Source organism: Charadrius vociferus, unplaced genomic scaffold, assembly GCF_000708025.1.
Source record: "Charadrius vociferus isolate BGI_N301 unplaced genomic scaffold, ASM70802v2 scaffold282, whole genome shotgun sequence".
NCBI classification, from domain to species: Eukaryota; Metazoa; Chordata; class Aves; order Charadriiformes; family Charadriidae; genus Charadrius; species Charadrius vociferus.
Window position 1 is genome coordinate 2,335,545 of NW_009647731.1, and position 24,775 is coordinate 2,360,319.

The 24,775-nt window shown below is 47.8% G+C and overlaps 1 protein-coding gene across 1 annotated transcript in view; it reads right to left on the bottom strand.

Annotated features, from left to right (window-relative positions):
- SH3PXD2A (SH3 and PX domains 2A) overlaps positions 1-24,357 on the bottom strand; it is a 215,512-nt gene extending 191,155 nt beyond the window's left edge. The window contains 1 exon segment of the mRNA XM_009881540.1: positions 24,283-24,357. The gene's annotated coding sequence lies outside the window, so the exon portion shown is untranslated.
- Positions 24,358-24,775: the final 418 nt, after the last annotated feature.

Genomic DNA, 24,775 nt, shown 5'->3' on the forward strand with positions numbered 1-24,775 from the left:
AGCAGGAATAATTATAGCAGGCAGCCCGTGACACTGGCTCTCTCCTGGTGTTACATGATGCCACAGCATGCAAGAGAAGTGCATTAATTCAATCCCTGAGAAGCAGCAGCAACTGGCTTTCCTTTTATTTTGAAATAAAAAAAAAAATTAAAGCAAAACCCGTCCGGTTAACAGGCTGACATGCCTGACAATTACAGCATTATAGGATATGTTCTGAATTAAATATAGTGCAATCCTTGAGAAAGTCAAACAAAAGCAGGAAAACGCATATAAAATAAAGAGAACAGACATTTACAGCATGGTGTAATCCCCAAAGGGAAAATGCCTCTCTCAGGTCTGAAAATTTCCACCAGAAATCTTGGAAATCTTACAAACCTCTCAGTATCCAACTAAAACAGCCATGGGAGGAGAAGGGGGGAGCAGAGACTGGGGGTCTTTCCCCAGCATGATCCATCAAAAGAGGGAATGCTGTTTCCCAGCCGAGACATTTGCCATTTTTCATACAGAAATGCAGCTTTCTCTAAAGGCTCCACAAAACGAGCCCAGCGTTTGTGGCTAACACAGACTGGGAAAACATTTGGAGGTGCTGGTTTGGGATAACAGAGGCACTTGGTGCATCTCTGAAGAGCTTCTCAGAAAGCCCACGCTGTCCTTTGACAGAGCAGCTATTGATGTCTCCTGCCAGAAGCATTTTCTTTCCCCAGTACTAAATTAGATTGGCCTCATCCAACTTAACCACACTGGAAGATGCTTGGACAAAGGCTACTTCATACTTTTCCATGTCTCCACGGTGATTATACGTCCCTTGTTACTCCAGTATCTACAGTGGATTTGTCCCGACAGCATCCCTTGGAAGTAAGACCATACCGTAATGCCTGGTTTAGAGGCACAGAGAGATGAATGCTGCAGTTATGTGGCACAGCAGGGTCGTGCAGAGATGTCAGGGCCATGCTGATGCCATGCCCCATCAGGTCAATTAGCCAAGCTTCTGAGGAAGGCTCATAACGTTGGGAGGGGGGTGCAAGTGTTTTGCCTTTTTTCTGGAGTTAGCACATCCAGAGCCTGCCCAGGTGCTCAGGCCGTTCAACCCAGATATATCCCAAAAGGCTCACTGCAGGTCACAGTGAAAATCCTGACTGGGGAGAAGAGCTGACCTCAACTGTAGAGCATCCTTCCTCACCTCCTGCAATTTTTTAATCCTTACAAAAATCACAGGCCTGAAATATCCCTTCAGACTGCACATAAGTGGCAAGAGACCAATGTGCTCCTGTGACAGACACTGCAGCAATGGTGACAATTGTCCTTGGACATTAAGGGGAGGAGTACCAAGCTCTCTCCCATAATACTGGCCTCCAGAGAGCAGCAGCAGAGCTACATGTGATGACACTGTCAGAGCAAAGGTCCCATTTTTAAATATGATGGCAGCTCTAAGAGCTTCACTGAAAGGGAGCAAAGCACCAAGGTTACTTCTATTCATCACTGCTTCCTACATCACTTGGGAATTTTAAAAAATATTTACCTTCCATCCTTCTTTAAATTTCAATCCTTTCAAGCCAACCATTGAAATACACTGTAGCCTCGCTGAGGTTTTTGGGTTTATTGGTCCATCAGCCTTACTAAGCCGCTCTGAAGCCTCACAATGCAAAATGTGCAAGTGCCTAAATCCTGCCCAGGAGAGGCTGTGCAGGCAGGAGCAGCTCTACCCAGCGAAAAGGCTGGACCAGTCAGTGGGAGGCTGCAGGGCTTCCAACCCTCCAGTCCTTGGGAAACCCCTGGCAGCAGTGGAAAACACTGCATTGCAGCTGCAAGCAAGGTGCTGGAGGGTGCATCCTAAAAGTAGTACAGAGCCATTAGCAGAGCGCTGCTATTAATTACATACTGTCTGTTATCAAACATTAACTCTTGCTATCTGTTATCAAGCATTGTTGTTACCAAATATTAAGGTCAGCACGATTTGAAGGCTGGGTTGGTTTTGCCCTGGTCTGTTTTGTCCAGTGCTGTCAGATTATCCAGGGAACAGAACTCCTGACCTGCTCCACAACATCACAGATTTAGGATGGCATCTTGCATTGGGGGCTTTTTCTTCATTTAAGAGTCCCCTTGTGCGCCAGCCTGACACCCCCTAGGTCCAGCTGGTCCCCCAAAGCAATAGAGGTGTCAAGGGCTGGAGAATCACATCTGTCGTGCAACACCCTCTTCTACCCTTCCCTACTCCTCTCTCACAAAGATGTAACTGCTGATTTCATCCGTGTTTTAGGCAGGGACTACCCAGCCAGCCAGATCCCATCTCCGCCAACTGATTTTGTTTGAACCGGTGCAAAGGCTGGCACAGGAAGGCTCTGAAACCCGATTTATAAATCGGATCGTTATTGATCTTGCACCCACAGAATACATCCTTAGAGAGACTTCTGCTGTTCACACAGTGGTGACCACAGTTTTAACTAAACCTGCTTAAAAACACACCCTTAGTTAAATTGGTAGAGTTTCGTGAGCCTGCAAGACTACTCCTCTGCTTACACTACTGTGAGAGAGATGATACTTCAGCTCCAAATGTATGAAACTTAATCCCTCTGTTTTCATAATCTACATCTTCTCTACAGCCTGTTAGCTCTGCTTGATATATTGTCCCCTGGAAACCACGAGTAACTTCAATATTGAAAACAGAAACAATAGCTCTGAACACAATGGCACATTTTACTTCAGAAACTCCATTTGAAATGGTATCTACTCATCTCCGTAGGACACTGCTTGTAGCTCTGGGGAGACAGGGGAGAGCGACCGCCCGGCTCAGTACAATGAAGAAACCATGCCAAGCAAAACACAACCACAGGTTTTAGCTCCATGCTGGGAGGAGACTCCTTTGTCTTCTTTTCTCCCTCTCTCCCCACCTCCAAACCCCGAGATGTTTTGCCTGCGTATCTGGTTCCAAACACATGTGTCTCCCATCTTCGGGGGGGATTTAGAAAGGAGCACAGACAACAAATCCCATCGCCCGAGCAGGCAAACGGAGCTGCACGTGTAACAGATACCTTGCTCCGGGCCTCGAGGGAGGTAAGCCAGCAGTCTGAAGGACAGGAACTGTTTCCAGCAGTTCCGAGCCAGCCGCCAGCCTCCACGCTCCCAGCCCCAGCCTGGGCCCTTCAGCTCGGGCAGTGCACGGCCCTGGGTGCTGGCATCTCCCCGTTATGCTCATCTGGCACCTAGGGATGGCAAAGGTGTCCTGTGTGCAGGAAGGACACACTCAAAGCCAGGGTTGCCCACTTGGGCTTGCAATGGAGGGAGGGAAGGATTTAAGGGCTGGAATACAAGAACAGACCTTGGGTTGCAACAGTCTGTCCTTCTTACCAGCACCTACAGCAATGGCACCTCACGGATGGGTTTTTCTCTGCAGATTTGCTTCTCAGCAGGGGACACAAAGTCTATGGGTATCAGAAAATCTATTTCAAAGAGACCTCCCATAATAGCACAACCACAAAACATGGGCACCTTAGCTGAACACTCAAACCCACACCAGCTCCTGCCAATCGCTGCCCCGATGAGCAGCATAGACACTGTTCTCCCTTTGAAAAAAAATGGGGATTTGGGTAACATCTGAGTCCTTAAAGTCCATGCCCAGAAGAGGGGTCCCAGGGGACCCACAGAGCCATCACAAAGGACCTTGCAGATGGACCAGACCATGATGCAAAATTGCACTGGAAGAAGAGACAACACATCCCGCAGGACAAATCTGACCCAGTCCTCTGAGAAGAGAGGCTGGGACTGAAACCTTATTTTTGTAAGTACAAGTCTGCCTGAGCAGCTTTGTTAATTTAATTAAGAATGAAAGCAAACCCTGGGAAAGTAGATGGGTTGGGACGACGGCCATGGCAACCGCATGTATGCTGTTTGGAGCAGGGTGGGCACAGCCAGTGTTTACGGGGCCTCCACATTATGCTCTGTGTACTCATGTGTTATTCCAGAATTTTCATTCACATAATAACCATCATCCATCCCTGGACACACCACTCGCAGACCAGATGGTATCCTGTGTGTTATACCAACTAATCACATGCAATATTTGGCAGGGTATTAAAAGCATCGATGGAGGTCTTTGACAACGGTGGGGGTTTTTTTGGTCTTTTTTAATCTCAGTAGCTTTTAAGTGGTGCAGGCACATTGTCAAGAAATACTGTTGGGGCTGTGACTTTTCCAAACTTGCAGATGATAAAACTGTTACAAGTTGTGAGTGACAAACTACACACGGAGGCCGATGCCTGCATCCGGGCAGGGAGAGACTCCTTCCAGCTCCATCTTCCCATCAAGAGGTTTCCAGCCTGTATCCCTGCCTGGTGGGTTTTTTGAGACCTGATGGTGGGACTGTGGCCAGGAGGACTAGGCGCAGCAGGTACCCTGTGTGCTGCTACCTGCCATGGGCAGCATGGCGCTGCCTTGAAAGCCAGAGCCTTTGTGCCCATGCAGGAGATGCTTCTCCCATCCCTGTCAGGACAGCAGCTTCCCGAGCTTTAAGCCAAGGGTGGCCGCAGAGCCACGTGGGCTGCACACCAGCACCTCTTGCTTTATAGGCAGCTGGCTACATGCCCACCTTGGCAGTGAGCATCCATGCCTGCTCTCCTCTGGCAGATGCTCTTCCAGTGATACAAGGGGAGGTGCACCAGCAGGGACTGTACATTACTGGGCATCTACTCTGTTATAAAATGAAAACACAAGTTTTCTCCACCTGTCTGGCCACATATGCAATCCAGTCTGGCCAGGTGAAGGATATGCTACTTACATGATGCTCAGGTGATGCAAGGAAAGGGTCCTGGGGAGAGCAAGCTGCAGTGAACAGGCAGCCACAACTCATCCCATCCAGAAGCTCCTTCCCAAACATTTCCAAGGGGAAGGTGGTGACCTACAGGTTGCTTTGGTGGCCAGGCTGATGTCCAACCAGGACAAGACCAGTGAGGATGCAGATTTCTATGCCTTTCCATGTGGTGTGACCAGCTTTGGAAGCTGGATGGTGCAGACAGGCAGGCTAGACAAGCGTAACAGTCATCTTGCACTGACCCTGCTGGGCACTGTGCAGGCATCCAGGGCTATTTCTCATCCTCCCCGTGGGTTTGCACTCATCTGTTCTGTCCTCCTCCACATCACACAAATCCACAATAAAGAGACATCAGAAGGATGCCCAGACTGTGGAAACACCCCCAGAGATGTGTTGGAAAGTCTAAGTCTAACCAACAAGCTGCAGGTACCACACAGCTCTTTGCTACCCTAGCCCCTGGCTTGGGCAGGGAATTAACATTTCACAGATGACCCCACACCCGACACCACCACCACCACCACCCCACCCCCCCGAAATTACTTGATGATGCTTTGTCACAGAAAGCATCCAGGAACACAGTAACTTGCATCAATGAGATTCTGACCATGTCCAGGATGTGTAATTCCCGCAGCAGCAGCAGCCAAGCTATCTGATGGCACTGCAGTATCTAGACTTGACTGCTGGTTTTGCAAGCCTGTGTGATCTTTCTGTGCTCCATAGGGTTATTCATTTGATTGCCCTTTAGTGCCTCAGCATTATGGTTGTAAGGAATCAGGATATAGCTTCTTGAGGGAACTACCTCTTCAACCGTCCGCAGAACCTAGCCCTAAAACTTCAATTTTTAAAAAAACAAAGGATTCCAAAAATGAAGTGGGGTGGGGAGGAGGTGGGAAAAGAAATCACACAGCAGCTGCTCTCTACCAGGACACAAGCAACTTCAAAAATTAGATTACAACTACATACCCTGCTGAGGGCAAGATACACTAATTTGGAGCAAAGAATGGCCTGTTTTCCATCAGAAAGCAAGACACCAGCCTCATCCACTCCCAGCTCCTGCTAACCTCCCTTCATTATCAAACAGGGATAGAAAAGGGCATGGGAGGGCAGGAACTACACACCTGTGGCCAGCATACATGCAAGCACAGTGAGCTGCTCTTTGCCAGCAACCCAGATGCAAAGTTATCTCGCTTAATTAGGGTTTCCTTTGGGGGGAAACCTTGGCTCAAGTAACTGAACAAATAAATTACACTACCAGACACACACATATACACACAAATAACCTATTTTGCTCAGCCAGGTGCAGACGATTGTTTCTAGCCCTTCATCTGGGGCTGGTGCACGTCTCTCCATGAGGTCAGATGCAGGAGAACGTCATGCTGGCCAGGAATGGAGGAAAACCTGAGAGTGGCTTAAGAAAAACAGAAATAAAACTCAGAAGACATTTTCCCCCGTCTAACAGGTGCAGAGATGTGATTATACATGCTTCAACACACGGGCTTTCAACACGGCCTGAGTGTCACACTGCAGATCTAACATGGTTAAGGAAGCTTTGAAATCTCACCCCTGCTTTGAACCTTGCAGATTAGTATCAACGTGGAGAAGGATTTGAAGCTAGAGGAAGATGCTCATATTTCGAAAGTAAGCACCAGCAGGTGAAGGGGCAAGAAAAGGGGCTGTTCTCCATTACAAGCAGCAGGAGCAGCCTGGGCAGGCGATTCCCTCACCTGGATGTAGGACTGAATAGCATCAAACAGTGCAAATACAACAGAGGCTTGAAAATGAAAACAAATTTCCCTTCTTAGCCATAGGGAGGCATGCAACAAGGCAAACCACCAGACACCATCTCTTGCCTTTCTGTTAAAACCGAGCAGAATATGATTCAAACATCGATGCTTCCAATGACAGACAGGCTGACACTGTAATAGTATCTCATCTACTTAAAAGCATCTCTCAAATGTCAAAGGCAGTGGTGGAAAAAGAACTCCACACTTTATATCCTGAGTCTGAATGTGTCCCTTGAGGTATTACTTCCAGATTTGATCCGTGCAGATAGAACCTATTTCTAACATCAGATAGGAATATGGAGAAAGGAGGAAAAAATAAGATGAGGAAGAGATACTGCTGGGGGGGTTATGGGTTTGATTCTCAGCATAATGCTGACTTGCAGGAGTTCACCAGGAGCTGTGTCCTGTGTGACCGCAAGTAGACAAAAAACAATGAGGCTACTCAGAAAAGCAAAAAGAAGAACTGATTTCTGCAAAATCAATGATTTTTAGGTTGCAGAAAGACCACTTGGGGTTAGCACTTCATGCAAAGGCAATTCTTTTTTTCCACGATGCCACTGGATTTTCAAGTATGACCAAACTTCCTTCCCAGGGAAACCTCTCTTACGTTTGCCGTTGGAACTGGGAAGTCTCCAGGAGCTATTACTGTGCCACTGAAAGCATTGAGCACACAAGGACTTTGTAGGCAATGAATAACTACAAACTGGCTTATGTTCTTTACTGAGAGGATGGTCAAACACTGGAACAGGCTTCCTAAAGAGGTGGTCGATGCCCCAAGCCTGTCAGTGTTTAAGAGGCATTTGGACAATGCCCTGAATAACACGTTTTAACTTTTGGTCAGTCCTGAAGTGGTCAGGAAGTTGGACTAGATGATCATTGTAGATTCCTTCCAACTGAAATATTCTGTTCTATTCTAATACTGAAGGCCTGTAGGATGGATATATAGCAAGGATTTCTGTATTTCTGGTGTTTAAGATGACGACAATCTCACAAGATTAGAATTTTCTGTGAACTTTAAATGTCACTGGACCAGAACTGAATACCCAGAACTGAATCAAAACTCAGCATGAGAACAAAACGATCAGTCTGAGTTTTCATCACAACCCCACTCACCGCTGCATCTGGGCACTTGATGGCTATGAATGAATTTATCCTCTCAAAATCCATGGGAGATGAAAGCTCTTACAGAATGGGGAAACCAAACCCCAAATCTCTAACCCCCAACTTTTCTGCTTTAGTCAGGGTAATGCAAAAAAAAAACCAACCAAACCCAAAAAACAGTGTTCTTCCTTGCAGCCCTTGTGGTGTTTTAATCATCCTAGGAAAATAAGACTGAAGGCCAATACACTTTATGTGTATTTAGACTATGAATTATGGTTTGCACCAAAAGTACGAGAGATTGCTGTTAAAATTGCCAGCCCCATGGAGAAAAACAGCCCCCAGTGCTGGTGGGCTGCAGCACGTGGAAGCTGAGACTGTAATCTTCCCTGTATGAAGCTCTGGCTGCTGACCTCCCAAGGGCAGGGGCACAGCCAGTGTCCAGCACAAGTGGCTCGATCCTGAAGTCTCACCCTCGTTGTCCCCATCTCCCTTCCCTGCATCGGTAAAATGCTGCTAGCAATGTAATGCTTTTATCTCAACAGAGAGCTCCCGAGCTGAACTAATCACGGTGAACAAAGGGATTATTTCTTTCAACATATTCATCAGGGCTTGTGGCTTCTCATGCATTTTCCAGCCCCTGACACCAGAGAGACCTACCTCTGCTCAGAGCTGGTATGTGCTACTGAAATACAAATAAATTAACAGGTCACCACGAGGGAAGGAAAGAGTTAGTTTTCCATTCTGAAGACTGACTGACTTGAGAGCCTGACGTATCTGAAATCAATTTTTAAAAATATATTTAAAGGGCTCTCTTTTATAGAGGGACTTTGTTATGATGTGGAAAATTCACAGCACCTAACATCAAGCCATGGGTGGAGGGAGCCTGGAGTATGAATTAAAAATAATGTGGTTGTTTGCAGAAATTAGCGGCACTGATTTAAATCCACACCCCCCTCCCTCCTCAAATAATCACCCTGTGAACGGAGGTGGTTTATGGAGCCCTCTGGAAAATGTTCCTCATGGCCTCCGTTCCAAGCCCAAAATAAAATACATCATATTGCAGAAAATACTTCACCAGGGTGCTGCTCTCTCTTCCCCCCAACCCACACCTCCCATTTGTTGCTAATTAAATGAAACAGCAGGTGCTTAGACCACAAGCGCAGCAGGGCTGCAGCGAGTGCCGTGATTAAACCCCCCTGGAATGTCTTCTTGGAGAGCTGCATCTTTCCAGGGACTGGACTTGAAGAGGAAAAATGAGATTAGAGGCGAGGGCTGGGTTGGTCTTTGGCTGCGAGCTTCACGATCAGAGGGCACTTTCAAAGGATGGGTCACTAAAAAAGTCAGGTTTCTGGGGAAGATGCTGGCTCCTCTCTGGTTTGCCAAGGCACCTTTGCAGCATCCTTGCTACAGGGTGCATGCAACATAGCGTGCTCTGCCTCTGGGCTGGAGACATCTCCTTTCTCACCCAGTTGAGACCCATCATCCCAACACAGAGCAGCCTCCCCCACACCAAGGCAAGTGCAGGCAGCGCAAATCTTCAGGCAATGATTAGCAATGCAGTTCCTGAGGCAGGAGCCATCCCAGCCTAACCCTGGGTGAGGCCAGGGAACGTATGTGCAATGAGCCAGGGCGTCAGAGCTGGCCAGGAAGGTAATCGGCCATGTCTGAACACATGACACATCAGGCCACGCTAATGAGACATTCCTAGTTGCCACCCAGAGCAAATGGGTGCAAGCCAGGAGAACAATTTTGTAACAGCAGCTCACTCTTTGGGACATGTCCTCATACCATGACTCCTGGTGCAACCAGTTACCTGTTTCCCTCCACGCTGCAATCCCACCCACACGTACTCTGGGGACACAGCATGGACTGAACCCACCCCATTTCCTTCATATGAAAGAAAATTACTCTTGCTGCCACCAACACCATCACCAAGCCTTACCTCCTGACACCAGAAATCAAGCAAATCAAAAGGCAAATGCTATTCCATTATTGATAGGAGGTAGACAATGCTGTAGGAAGCAGATAGACATGGAGGAAGGGGCACTTACAGGCAGCCAGAGCTGAGCGCCCCATCAAACAAGCTCTCCCCTGCATCATGCTCTGGGGCCTCTTTGTTTCATCACAGCAAAGTCTTCTCCCTGCTTGTCGTGCATCCCGTTGACAGCCACAGCTCCCTCCCATCCAGCATGCCAGTATTGCGATGGCAACCTCCCATCAAGACAAGCTGGGATGACTTTAATCACCCAAAGGGCACCAGTGAGTACTAATGCAAGAGGACCCTAAACCAGTTACCGATTGGGATAACGTGGTACAAGCCTGGAAATAAACTCCTCATCCCTTCTACAAATTCCACTCCTGGCAGCAAAAGTTCATGGGACGAGGACGTAATCCCAAGAAGGAAAAGCACTATTTATATTTCTGCTGAGCAGTTCACTTCTCTTTAGTCGCTTTGCTGATGTTTCACTTCTTCACCAAACCCTATTAGAAATGGCTGGGGGCTTGGGGGGAGGAGAGGGTACATGGTCATTAAGGTCTGGCTTAGCTACTGTAACACAACTAACATTTGGCTCTGTTAGAAAGACTCCCAGCCGAAGACTTCAAAGCATTTTACAAACATTAATGAATAATCTTTCTCCAGGAGGGCTGATTATAGCCCCCATTTTATGGGTGGATATTTCCAGATAACCTTCCTGCCACACCAGGAGCTCCCCACTCCTCGTTCCACACCGCAGACTCCCAGCTCCTAGTTACACAAAAAACATCCCCACACTAAGGCGGTGAAATATATTTTGACCTAAAAGTGAAACAGGATTCGACATGAGGTTTCTTAACAGCAACAAGCAGGAACATACAGCCCTATTGCTCGTGCAACCCACAGCACAGCCCGGCTCAGCGGTATAATCCAGGGCTGTCCCACACCCAGAAGGAACCTGAAACTTTGCAGAGCTTATCTCCACCTTGGAAACACTTTTTGCAAACTTCTCCCTTTGCATAAGGATAGTCAGGGACCACCTTTGTGGAGCACACCACCCTTTACTGCTCCATCTGCCTTATTCCCAGATCCCAATGGCAAACAAATCTCTGCCACCTCCTGAAACATCAAATGCTAAACCCTACCCTTGTGTGCAAGCGAGATGTGTCAGACACCGGCATCCTCTCGCCCTCAGCACTGTAATACAACACGCACCGCAGATGGCTACATAGGTTTTTGCAAAGCTGCATTAACAGCCACCAATGCACCAAAAATGACAAGAAAACTGGGACTTGTACAAGGATGCAGGTGTTCACCATGTACCATCCCAAAACATATTTTCCTCACCAGGAAGACACACACACCAGTCTTGCTACGGCAGCAGCAGCAGCCGCACATCACTGCAGTGACCAAGACAAGCCCGGACTTGGATTACAAAGCTCCCCAGTCCACAGAAAGGCCAAAACATCCCAAGTCACTGGACCGTCAAAAGCCAGAGATGAGCCAGATAAAACAAAAAGCCTGTGAAATAATTTTTGCTCCAGGTGGATAAGGTAACACTCCCTGTAAGACAAAACTTCTATCAGTAAACTCACCTTAGTCCTTCGAAAGAATTTTTTCCCTGTTATAATTTTACTCAGTCCTTTTCTGCTTTGCATTCTAATTCCTTCCCATTTGGCACTTTCCTCTGTCTCTCTCACACGGTGTTTTCGTGGTTTGTCCTTCACCTCTCTCAAAACACCTGGCTGAAGATAGCAACTCAGCAAGTCCCACTGGTTTTCTTAACACACCCTTAAAAAACCCAAATGCATTGAGGCCCAGGTGCATGGCTCTGACGTTAACTCAGTTTGCAAAAACACCGCTAAATCAATGAGGATCTGCCCTTGACTGCACCTGGTGAATCAGAGACATCTCTGCATTGACACTGATGCCTCACAAACCGCGCCGGTACAGAGCTCTGCTTGCACTGCAGGTTTACAGAAATTACCTTAAACACAGAGATCATAGAATCATAGAATGGTTTAAGTTGGAAAGGACCTTGAAGATCATCAAGTTACAAGCCCTCTGCCATGGGCAGGGACACCTCCCACTAGACCAGGTTGCTCAAAGCCCCATCCAGCCTGGCCTTGAACACCTCTACGGATGGAGCTTCCACAACTTCTCTGGGCAACCTGTTCCAGTGCCTCACCACCCTCAAAGTGAAAAACTTCTTCCTAATATCTAACCTAAATCTACCTTCTTCCAGTTTGAAGCCATTCCCCCTCATCCTATCAATGCTTTTCTGAGTCTCTGCTTAGCCCTTTGTGAGCTTGGTCACAGCTTCTGTCAATGAAGAATTTGTCGGCAGCTCGCTCCACTCCAAAGCACGAACGTCCTCACCGGATCGCAACTCCCCACTCTGCTCTGCTGGCTTTGCACCCTCACAGGGTCCCAGCTGCACTCAAAGGAGTCCCACGTGCATGGACTCACTTGCAGGACAATTTCGGGACAGCTGCAGCTCACACCAGCCCTGGTGCAGCTGCAGACCTGAACACTGCGATCCGCTGCTACGTACCTGCGGCTCCTACCCAGAAGAAAGCTCCCAGGGTTTGGATCTGGGAATGATGTGGGTGAGAAGCACACTCGGGGCATGCACCCAGGACACCCTCCTCTCACACACATACTGAGGGACCATCAACCCTGCCACGCTTCTCCTGGGCATGGGCGGGGAAAAGCAAATGCTAACCCAACAGTTAAATGGGCAGCTTCAGAAAATCACAGTTACGGGCACCTGTACAGGTAAATGCTCAATGAAGGGTGTGAAGACAGCAGAATATCAGCCAGGGCAGTGCCATAGCATCTGACATACTGTAAGAATTCAAGTTCTCCCTTTCCTGCATGGATACTCTAGACCAGATCTCTCCTAAATGAAAAGCAAAAGCCGGAGAGCAACCCAGGCACGCAGGAAGGAGGGTGCACAAAGCTTCCCCACAGCATCTTGCTTTCTGCATGACTTCACCATTCATGTGCGCAGCAGCGTGGCTCCTCTGTGGGTTCTGCTGCCCTGACTGCTCCACTGGAGGCCCATCGATGCTTCCCCTGAAGGAGGGAAAGGGGAAATTGCAAAAGCCAGTTCTGCAGTGGGAATACTTGTGTTTGCACGAGACATGAAACCACTCTGTCTGCAGAAAAGGAGAAGCATGCCACGACTCTAGGCAAGCAGGAAGGGAGTAAGGTGGAAAACAAACTCCCAACTTCACGATCCGTACGCTGCTTCTGCAGAAAAGGTTAGTTATTCAGGTGCTACAGGGAAGAAGCAAATAGCACCCAACACTCATAAATCAGGCTGGGGTGAGCCTGATCAGGAGCCTTTCCTATGGCAGGCCCGACTACACACAGCCCACAGTGGAAGAGACGCCAGTTGATGCTTTTGTTTGTCCTGTAAGCAAACCCTGGCGTAACAGGACCAAGAGCTACGGCTCCTTCCAGACACAGCCTTCCCACATCTGAGCCTGTGAGAGCAGAAAGCCGGGAGGGGCGAGGTGGCAGGGAAAAGAGCCCTGACAGAGCCCTGCATAACCTTTCCATTATGGCTGGGCAATTTTCTATTTGCACTTAAATGCAATAATGTAAATAAACTCCCCATAACCCTTGAAGGGCTATTTAGGACGTTTGCAAAAACAACCAGCTCCTCTCATCATGAGCCAAGGGATGCGAACACAACAGGCACTTCTCATCTCGGTCTCCGCACACTTAATGAAAGTGAAGGATTGTATTCCCTGCACAAAAGCGGAATTGTGTTTCAGGGCTGGGGGTGTGAACTCAGCGCGATTTTCCAGCAGTATAAATAATTGAAAGCTGAGTATGATTAGGGGAGAGCGGCGAAGCAGTGGAGGGGGTGGAATTGTCATGCCTGAACTTTTTGGGCTTGGGTGCTTCAGGGAAGAAAGGCCATGGAAAAATCCCACCGAGGAATCTAATTTTCACACAGAGATTCCAGAAAAGAATAAAAAGGCTGATCTTGATCTGTGGTAAAAGAGGAAATACGCTAATAAAGCCACACTTGGAGAATTCACTGCCTGTGTGAGAGCAGCCCCAGAGCCACAGTGTTGGCTGAGGCCGGTTCCACAGCCGAACTGCTCTCCTGTGTTTTATTGTTCCAGCAAACAAAACCTGGAACAAGGTTAAAAAACAAGTGGGCTCCTCCCAAGGCTGAGCTTTAAATCCTGCTGTGGAGACCTAATGGGCTATCACAAGACCTTCCAACACCAGAAAAATGGAGATGGAGGTGGGATAACATGGGAGGTATACGTTGAGTCTTGACATGCTCTACTGAGGAAAGACTTTCAGCCCAGTTTTACCCCAATTCTGCACAACCCCTTGTACGACATATCGCTCAGGAACAGAACCAGGAGGCATGGGCCCAATACCAAAATTTTCCATCTTGGTTCAGAATTTTTGGCAATTTCAGGCATGTTTTTCTAAACATGTGCTTTCTATTAGCATCACAGCCTTGCAGGGACTCATGCATCCTGATGGAATTGATTTTTAACATGAAAAGCAACCAACAGCTACAAAATAGGTCTGAGTCCTCCTCAGCTAATGTAAGTCAACTCAATTAATTTGGTAAAACTTGCTGCTTTTCCTCTCTGTAGCTGTATTCAAGACAGCCCTTCCCACATTGCAGGGTCCCCACCCTCCTCAAAGCCTCCAGTCCAGTGATAGGCATGGGATGTAGGTACTGATAACAAGAACAACTTACGCAAACCAAACTTCTAGACAGCTAGGGAATAATTCCCATCAAATAACCATTTTGACTAATTTCACTGCTTTCAGTGCTTGCTAGAGGCCCGTAAGTGGAGCTTGATATTCTTCAGGTATTCCTTGAAGGATCTCTGCAGGTAACAAGTTTGTGTAGTTCAAATGGTGAACGCAGAGTATCCAACAGTAGGATATAAGCTAACCTTCCTGTCCCCCAGCAGAGCGGCTTTAATCCTTTATAAGTCAGGTTCCCACTCCAGACAACGTGAATTCATCCACTGGGAAATCTGCTATCCATTACAGTTCTGCAGTGCTCCCTTGAGATTCTCGGGTTGGACAAACCTGCTCACATTAAACTCTTTCTAGATAATTCATAAAAAACGCATGCATGCAAAAAGCAGGTAAAGTAATTTGTTTATAGGTTCCAAATAATATCCACAAAGACTTTTCCAGTCTTTGTCCTGTTCTAAAAATACTGTCCCGTGAATATGTGAGCATCTGGTAATGTGGCATTACTTCACAGCCATCAGATCCGAACCGGAAAGAGAAGCTGAACCAGAAACTGGCATCACAGCTGAACTTTCCCAAATGTTACACAGCTTTAGGTCAAGAGCCTTCAGTAGAGGCTTTTCTCTCATACTCAAAGTCCACACACCCTCTAAAAAGCCCACCCCACTGGGCTCTTAATAAGCAGTGAGAGTTCATCACTGCTGAGCTCTGACACTCTCTCAATTGCGAAGATTTCCCTGACGGTACCTGTAACTCTGCAGCCAGAGGAGGCTCTGGTCCAGCTGCCCAGGCTCAGAGCACTTGCGGAGGGCTTCTAACCAGGACACTTCCCATAGCCGCTATTTCAGAGGTCAGGTCTCCTGGGGGAGCTCTGCTTTATAAGCTCTCACCCTCCACCTGAAATTGGAGCCACTTAGTAACTCCACACTCCCCTCTGAACCCCCCAAGGCCTTCCTCCATGAAGCAGAGCTGGCACTGATCGCCATCCCAGCATGATCACACACCTCAGGGACGGACTTCACACTCTCCCTTGGTTGATGAGATTAACAGGGCATTCAATGTGGGATCCAGGCCTCGTGAAATCATGCAGAGCAAAACCTAAACCCTAGCATCATCAGAGGCAGCAATTTCCAAAGCATTGCCCACCTCAGATCACACACCATCCAGGCTGCACGACATTTTGGAGAAGCAGCAGACAGAAAACCCACAGTCCCCTTGACCTCAGTGGCACAGGCTCTTCTCTTGTGAAATGAAATTTATCTGCTGTCCAAAAGGACACAGTTGAGCAATTCTGATATATTCCAGCAGGGATCAAGGATATGTCTGTGTTCATCCACTCACACGCTCTCACTAGAGTGATGATGGAAGATGCTTTCTAAGAAGGATGAGGAACAGCAGTAGGAGACCATGTATAGTTAAAAGGATGCAGTAAAGAAGTCAACAACCTCTTTCTGATGCTCCCAATCTTTCTAAAAAAAGAAACCCCCCACTCATTTGTCTAACTATGTATAGAACCTGTAGCTTAATTAAACTTTGTTTTACTTCTAGGATCAGGAGCCTGCCTAAAGAAGAGCTACAAATTGAAAGTTAAGAAAGATCTGCCAGTGTTGAACTTCTGCTCAGAGGCTGCAAAAGACAGGAGATCACAGCAACAAAAAATTCCTTTCAGCAACCAGAGCAGATCACCAATTGCACAGCCCCTCTGGAGCAGCTCAGATTGTCACCGCACAGCGTATGGGGGATCACAGGATGGAGGGGAAAAGCTCGTCTTCAGAGCAGCTTGCCACTCGTTGTTATGTTCCTGTAAGACCTTAGAGATGACTTAGCTTTTAATCTGGGTCAGATAAGGCAAAAACTTCCTGATGATGTGATGAAATGTTTCAATACTACTGATCCCACACACAGGACTCGAACGCCAGGGAAATAAGGACTTGTTGACATCCAGGAGAATAATCAGCATCGTATGGAACAATGCCCATGTGGTGCAATGACCCCAAACAGCATCCACCACAGTCACTGATGCCATGGTGGGGTCCAGGATCCTGGTGGTGTGCAGCAAGGGAACGGAGAAGGACACAAACCTCAGAGATGCAGCTTCCAGAGATTCCCATCCCACAGTGGGGTCAGGACAAGCACCCACCAGAGCCCCAAAACCTCACTGGAGCAGGCAGGGGAATACATTAAATTGGTGCTGAGCAGCAAATATCACCCCGTAGCCACCATGCAGAAGATTCCCACCCTGCAGTGTACAGGCAATATTCAAGTGTCAGCTTTATGCCTCAACAGCACCCAAGTGCAGAAGTAGGAAGGGGAGTGTTCCCATAGGCTGGGTCGCTTTCTCAACTGCAGGTTATTTGCTGTGTTCATTGAACGTGGCCTCTATTGTAGCGTGGCAGGCACTTTGCCATTTCCACATCACGGCCCTCATCTTTGTCTGACGTGTAAAGTCTCTTTAGAAACAAATACTGGAAGCTGAACAGATTGTTTTGCCAAGCAAACATTTAAATAATGATGGAAATAAGAATTATAAACAACTTCATTTATTCATTGAAGACAAAGATACTGCCCCAAGCCAGCTGGTATCCTAAAGCACTAACTGAGTGCTAGAAGGAAAAAGGGTATTTAAATAGCCTTTAAATCAGCTGAGATAACCATTCCCATATCAGCTATTCATTTTTTTTCCAGGGGCATCTCAATTCCTCCAACAAGCCCTGTTACTGGCAAGCTTGCTGCTGGGTTGGTTTTTGGAGGGCATAGGGGCTTCTGCTATTAAGAGCCAAATCTTGCAAGCGCGGCTGCACCGGGAGCGCCAGCACAGCTGCCAAAATGTGGCAGGCACAGTCAGTGCTCACAGCCAGCAGATCTGCTCCTCCTGGAAATCTGTTTTTCTGCATCACCTGCACACCATGCCACTGCTGGCCTCTCCACACACTGTCCAGGATAGCAGCAGCAGACAACTGGCCCGTGTTTACTCGGAGAAAGGACATGCCATTTCTCCCCAAGGAGCCAGTGCTGACCTTTGGGAACAGACATGTTGACAGAGCCACATTCACATTTCCTCCGAATTTTCTCAGGCTTGTTTCAGTTTCAATCCTGCTCTTAAGGAAGCTGTTTTCAAACCAAACCCTACATCCCGACTGCTGGAGTAACTCCATCCTCACAGCCTCATGACTACCAGGGATGGCTCTGAAGCCAAGCCCTGTGTCTGAACCTCACGGGTCAGGTATGGAGCCAGGCCCCTGGTCTGGATAAGGATTTCACAGCAGCTCTCAATGCTTACAGCAAGGCCAGGACGCTGAGACTCAGCATGCCACACTGAGGGAATGGGAGCAGGAGAAATGTGATCTTTGCAGCCCAGACCATCATGGCCAAGGCCAGCACAGCCCGGAGCAGAGGGAGCCGCATGCTTTGACTGCGGAGCCCAGACTCCCTGCTGTCAACACAGCCCAGTGAGAGCAATGTCAGTAAGTAAAATCTTCCCTTTCTCCCCCTTTGCCTTATGTCTCGTTGTGCACTTGCACCACAGCTTGATGAAACAACCCTCTGCCATGCTGTTTCTCCCCATCTCCTCCCCTGCCTTATTCGGCCCCACCTTCTCCTCCAGCTTTCCTGCCTGTTTCCGTACGCACACATCTGGCCCAACAGAAACACTCCCTGAGCTTGTCAGAGGCTGGGAATCTTTTTAACGCAAACCTCCCACGCTGCAAGAGGGGCAAGCTGCATCACGCACGGGGCAAGCTGCATCACGCACGGAGCCACATCAACAGCCCTCCTTCCCTTCCCTTCCCACAGTGCCAGGAGCTATGTGCAGGGTGGTACCTATGGAAACGAGCATCACTCATGGCAGAGTGACCCTGCTGCTGTGGATGGCTGAGAAGACAAGGCAGTGACTCTACTCATCCTTCTAAAAAGGCCTGGCAGGTTGAAGGTTAGGAGATAGCATTTGCAAACGCGGGAGCACGCTTGCCCCATCGCATTCTTACCTATACGCTTCACCACTGATAAAGTTAGTGCCCGCTTGAGCTTGTCCATTCACCACTCCTGCAGAGCTAAAAGCATGAATGTTACAAAACCAGTCATTACTGAGTTAGACTGCACTGGGCCACCGGATTTAGGGACTGTGGGTCCCCACTTTGGCAATGAACGCAAATTAACTAATGGAGTGAATATATGCAATTCCATCAGTCCTGTCAGGCTCCTGCCCCGCGAGCACCCTGCACCAATTCCCCCTTTGCTCTGCCCCAGAAAGCCTGCACCCCAAAGCCACCAGGTTCTGTTTGGAATCATAGTGACCGGGTGGAACGCAGGGTGCTCCGGGATGGGGCACAGTTACAACCACCTAACTGGAAGTAAGAGTGGATGGTACAGTATTTGATACAGCTTGGGGTAACAGAGAAAGGGATGTTTGTACAGAAAAGCACGTAACGGAAGAATGATCAATAGCAGCAGCATTCAGATGAACTCTAGTCTGAGCAAGAAAAGCAGGGGTGCAGACTGTAATTACTGGTTTTTATAGCACCATTTTTGTTTAATGTCCTCTTCAATGCTCAGTTACTCCATTACAGCACTATAAACAATCAGGATGACCCTAGCAATAACAAATGAAACTCTTGATGTTTTATTGTCAGCCTGGAAACAACTTACATCTCTTTCCGCTCCCTAATAAAATTCTTGATATTCTTTATTTTTTTTAATGTCCTAATTGGCTGCTAGTGAGCTCCTCTTTCTGCACCACTTTGAAGAAAACCTGCTTAGATCAGCAGACCGCATCAGGCAGATAATTTTTTGCTAACTGATACACAAAGCAAATGCTTGAAAAGAGCCTTGTTTATTTGCCTTTTCAAAATTGTGACATTTCAGATGTCTCCTTGCAGCCAAAACGTCTGTGTGGGTCATTGTGCAGGGAGACGGCGATCTGCCTACCTAACATTCCTGCCGCAGCTCCGGCAGGGACGTCGTTTGCCTCTCTCACAGCCAGAAACACAATGTGGGATTATGGCACGCTGCTAAAACCAGCTGCTGTGTTTTGCCTTGGAGAAAGCTGCATTTTGCTATTGTGAGAAAGGATCTTCCACAAGCAGAGACCCAGCTGTCCTCACGGGAGCAACAGAGAGGCCGATATCTGAACGTAGGGTTTGGTCTCTCTGTTGAGGCTCTGGTCCTGTTCATACTCTGACTCCAGGCACCGAGTAAGACAGGCATGAAATCAGAGCACAACATTTGGAGTTGCTGAATAAAGTGCAGAAGACAAGCCACTGGTGATTCAAGCAAAGACAGCAGGCACTGAAGCACAGTCACATTTTCCCTGCTCGCTTTGCTGGGGAGAGGGTTTCTCGGCAGTGAGGGGCAGCACCCAGCCGGGGTCATCGTATCTATAAAAAGCCCAAGGTGGCACTGAGCGATTGGCAGGGTGAGGTGGGGAGTGGGGTGAGAGCCACCCCTCAGACTTGCTGGCTGCAAACACTGTTGTTGCTTCCCAGTCCAGCACGGTGACTGGGAGGGTGAGCGGGCTGCATCCCCACACTTCTCCACCTTATGCTTTGGGTAATTATTTAGGCACACACTCAGCTGCAAATCCCCCTCCTGCTAACTGCCTCCAAGAGCATCTCCCAACAAGAAAAACATGAGCCTTACATCTGTAGATGTCATTTACTGCAGAGTGGAAATGCCAGGAGTTATCCCTGCTATCCCACTAAAACAGGGTCCTTTCCCAGCATCTTTGGGGACAACAGGAGCATTGCTGACCTGAACTACCAACTCAGAAGAGGATTCTGCTACCGCCACCACTAAATTCATCAGGAATGGTGGGAGACATCAGACAGCATCCAGGGAACATGCCCAAATAAGCCACCAGCCTGTTGTGAGGGTCAGCACTAGCTACAGGCAACATTCACATCACCATCTCTCCCAGTGATGGGCACCTCGTGCTCCCCCGTTCTGCATCACAGGCAAGAGCCAAGCGCCCAGGTGCAGAGTGCAGGAGAAAGCAGAGCTTAAAATATTACATTAGGAGGTGGCTTTGACCCCACGTGGTGCTCAGGTACAAATGCCTCCCCAGGGTGAAAGACAACAAATAATTGGACTTGACAAGCAATTTATCGTAATGCTTTCATCTCTGCAGAGTTAATTCAATACTTTCAATCCTATTTACTAAAACGTTGGCACCCACATGTAGTCTGCTGCTATCATTTGACCCACGCTCAGGAGCAGATGTGACTTGGTTGCACAATTAAATGATGCAGCAACGCCCTGATTTAATTTAAGCCTGTATTTATAGATCTCTAGTCCTCAGTGAAGCAGCACAGGGCTGACACTTGGCTTGTTGCATGAGGTTCTGTTTGATGTACTTCTCACACCTCCATGGGGGAAACTCCAGCTTCCACATCCCATGGTAAGTCCAGTCTCACTGCTCTGTTACTCATCTTGAAAACAGCCTGACTCCCAACTCAAGTATATGCGCTGCTGAAATAGCATGACCAAACACTTCTGGGGTTTGAATCCTTGGGACTCTTACTGCCTGCAGTGCCTAAGAGGATTTGCTAAGAAGCGTTTCAAAAACCCCAGTATCTAGTAAAGCAAGGGCTCTCAAAACCACTGAGCCACTTCCCACACACAGCCATTCAGGGAACGGCAGGCTTTTTTTTAGAGAAACAAGAAATTGCAGTAGAGAAATTAATTATCTGTATTCCTCCCTCCTTGCCCCCGGGCAGCCCCCCAGGTTTCCCCATGGGTCCTATCCGGTGTCACTGTCAACACCAGGCACTGCAGCCCTGATTAAGTCATTACAAGTCAGCCCTTGTTCCTCCACTTCCAGTCAAAAGCAAACAAGACTCATGCAGGTTTAGGAAGCTCTGAAGTACGGCTGTCGTGGACACAGTGGGACGAGAGAAACTGGCAGAGACCTGCAGGCTCCAGCTGTTTTGGACACAAGTGGTGCCCATGGATTGGCTGAGCATTACTCACGGAGCATTTGCTTGATTTTCTGCTGGAAGGGCCACACAAGGATAAGCAGGGACATTACCAAAGTCAATTGATTATGATAAGGCCACATTACTATGACCGATACTAGGTCACAAAACACAGGGCCAACCAGTGCTAGGACAGGTGTTCAAGCTTCCACCAAAAATCTGGAAATCATAGGCATCTCCTTATCTGGTGCAAAGTGAGGGGAATCTAAGACTACCTTGATCCTCAACAAGCAGATGGCACCCCAACACCTACAATGTGCTCCATGATCAAGAGCCAGGTTCAGGCCCTCAAGGGTTTGGGGAATGTCGGCTGGTACCTCCATGTTGCTCTCCAATTTTCATCATGAAAGTCTCTACTCTGGGCTTTCCATTGGAAACATCGTTCCTCCATTCAGGAAATCTTAATGTGACTAGAAATCACCATCTGCAAGGCAAGATGCAGTGCAGCCTAATGCCCCACTACAGGCCAGTCATGGTTCAGACAGCAAACACAGGGAATCCTCCACTGCTAAACCCTGAAACAGCTGCTTTACAATACCAGGAGGATTTTCCTATCAATACTAGGGCCTCCCTGTTGCAGTTTCCTGAAGTTAGAGACAGGAGAAGCAGGTCCACCACCAGGTACAGGGAGCCATTAACAAAGCATTAAGCCTGAGAAATTGCAAGCAGCTGGAAAAGGGGCTGCAGAGCTTCTACGTGAAGCTTTCTGTGCCTACTTACCCATGAGCTGTGGTAATGCAGCATCTGCCATTGAGCCAGAATCACTGCACATGAAGCCACAAGATTCCCAAAATGCAAAGGTTTCCCAAAGTGCCCAAACATTTAATGTGCTTTTCCAACTCCCTTTGCAGGCTTCGTCAGAGTTGTAAATACAAGTTGCAATTCAAGACCCAAAGTCCATTTCACTTGCCTCACCTTGGAGATGCTCTGGCAGCAACGAGAGCCCAGAAAAAAATAATAGCAAAAAAAAAGAATCACCTCTGAGAGTCTAAAAGCACCTTACGGCACGCCTGAGCACACAGGGCCTTGTCCCCATCCTACAGCTGGGAAATTGAGGCACAGATCGCCACAGTGACATGCTTACAGAGACATGACAAGACCATGAAAACCCGAGGTGAAGATCTCAGTTTCGGTAACTCTGCGCCTCACACTGCAGGAGCTAAAGAGGCTGTTGCAGAGAGCTGTCACTGCTCACGCAGTGGTGGCCCTGACAGAGATCCCTGGGAGGGAAAAGGGTTAAGGAAGGGAATTTTGTTACTTTCTTGTCGTATTTTCTCGTGGGGGGAGAAGCGTTGTGCAAGCAGGAGTTTTCCACTGGCGCTAGGCCCCCTTGCACTTATCAATGGGACCTTTCAGGACTCACTCCCTGATTGAGACATCATTTCCTGTCCAACACACTAACCCCATTGATAACTCCACGCTTGATGGGAACTTTTCAAACCTACCAGGAAAGGCCAGGAGACCCAGAAGAACATATACATGAAAACAGAACTGGGGCGAAAAGAAAAAGAAGAGTGAGAAAGAAACAGTTTTGGTCACAATCCGCACAGTGACAACAAATGTTTGTGATTACGGAGCTGTGCATCTTTAGCAGGTACATCAGACACAGAGAAGCCACTGACTTACTCTTCACAGCAGTGGGACTAGCAGGTCTGGTGCTTCAGGACAGTAAGAACTGGAGAGGGGCACAAGAGGAAGCTTAAGAACATTCCTCTTTTGTATTCCAGTCACACATCAAACACAAAATCAGGACTGGCTACAGAAATGGTCCAGTTTTCCACCAGAAAAGCCAGGAGGCCATAACTGATATAGCTTGCAAAACAGGCTACAGATTTCAGATGTCCAAGTACCAGAAGTGACACGTAAAGGGGGAGCAATGATGAAACTAGGACTCTTCAAGGTATCTCAGATCAAGCGCCCAAGGGAGGAACCTTTTTTTTCCCTAATTTATCATGGCAAACCTGTTCAATATTATTTCCCAGGACACAGCCAAGCCAGCTGTGTACATCCTTAACTCTGGCTGTGAGGACTCACTTGATAGTCTAAGCACAGCCCAGCTCCCACCACAAGCTACAGTCCAAAACAGACATTTCTCCCAAAGTTTAGGAGTCTGTCAAACCACAGTTTTTGTTTTCACCTACCTCCAAACAGAGGTTTCATAACTTCAGGCAATTAGACTTTTGCTTCCTACAAAGGTATACTCATACAAAGGTATCAATGGATCTGGATTATCGCTAAACAGGACACCAGCCAGAAAGCTCTCCTTACCAGTTCAGGTGCCATGGAATAGCACCAGAAATGAAGTAGCTGATGCCATGCTGGAACTTTGTAATTTGGACTTTTCCAGTTTCCTGGCTTCAGACTTCAGCCAGCAGCTATTCAGCAAGAAAGCTTTCGAAGAAACCTAAATACACAGGCATGGAATACAGCAAAGGAGCTGTACGAAACAGCAGGAGCCAGGACACCAGCTGGCCTGGTAGATGGTTAGGAGGAGGGTCTGGAAGGTTTCCACTACCATCTCTATTACTGAACTGCTGTGGGAGTGTGCAAAAGCTCTGTTGTTTTCAGCAATTTGGGTAAGTAGTTTCTGGGGGCCCAAAATGTAGCTCCCTTTCTGTTCTAAGTGCATCTCAAGCATTTAAAATTAGATTCCCTCTTCAATAGGAACCATTCACAAAAATGTCAGCTTTAAATGTCTTTACAGTGCAAGTTACTCACTGTGAGCATACCACCCACTTATCTTATACCCTACAAGGACAGAGTCTGAAAAGTTTCAAGATCATGACATGTAACAGACCAAACAAGCACAAAGCCTTATTTAAAGGCGCTATTAACCCAGCTGGAAACATGACTAGAAGTGTGAGTACAAATAATATTTTATGTTAGACAAGACAGACTTACCTGCAGGTCAAAGAACTTGCTGTATCTCCGGTAGATGATCTGGGAAGTCAGGTCAGACCATGTTACGTTGATGATATAGACCTGTTCATGGAAAAGAAAATACAAATTAAGGTGGGCTGTGAAGCACAGGATACCTCCAAAGGCTGAACAGTCAGTACAGGTAAATTCTGCTTCTCACTGGCTGCTCCTGCTCACAATGAGGAATATAACCCTGCGTGCAGGAGTAGCCTAAATTAAAGCCATTGCCCTGTTGCAGCCTTTAGCAAAGGTCTCAGGGGAGCACCCAGTGTTCTCCCACCGATCCCCATCACCAGCTCCCACTAATTTTGCTCTCCCTGGGATGAAAGCTTTAGTTGAGTGACAGCCCATTTTCTGGTCCCTGGCAGCACACCCTACCCTCTAGGCCTGGCTGTATGGAGGGCCCCGGGGCACGCTGCAGGCACAGTCAGGAGAGCTGCTCTACTCCTGAAGGAACAGCCCATCATGGGCTGCT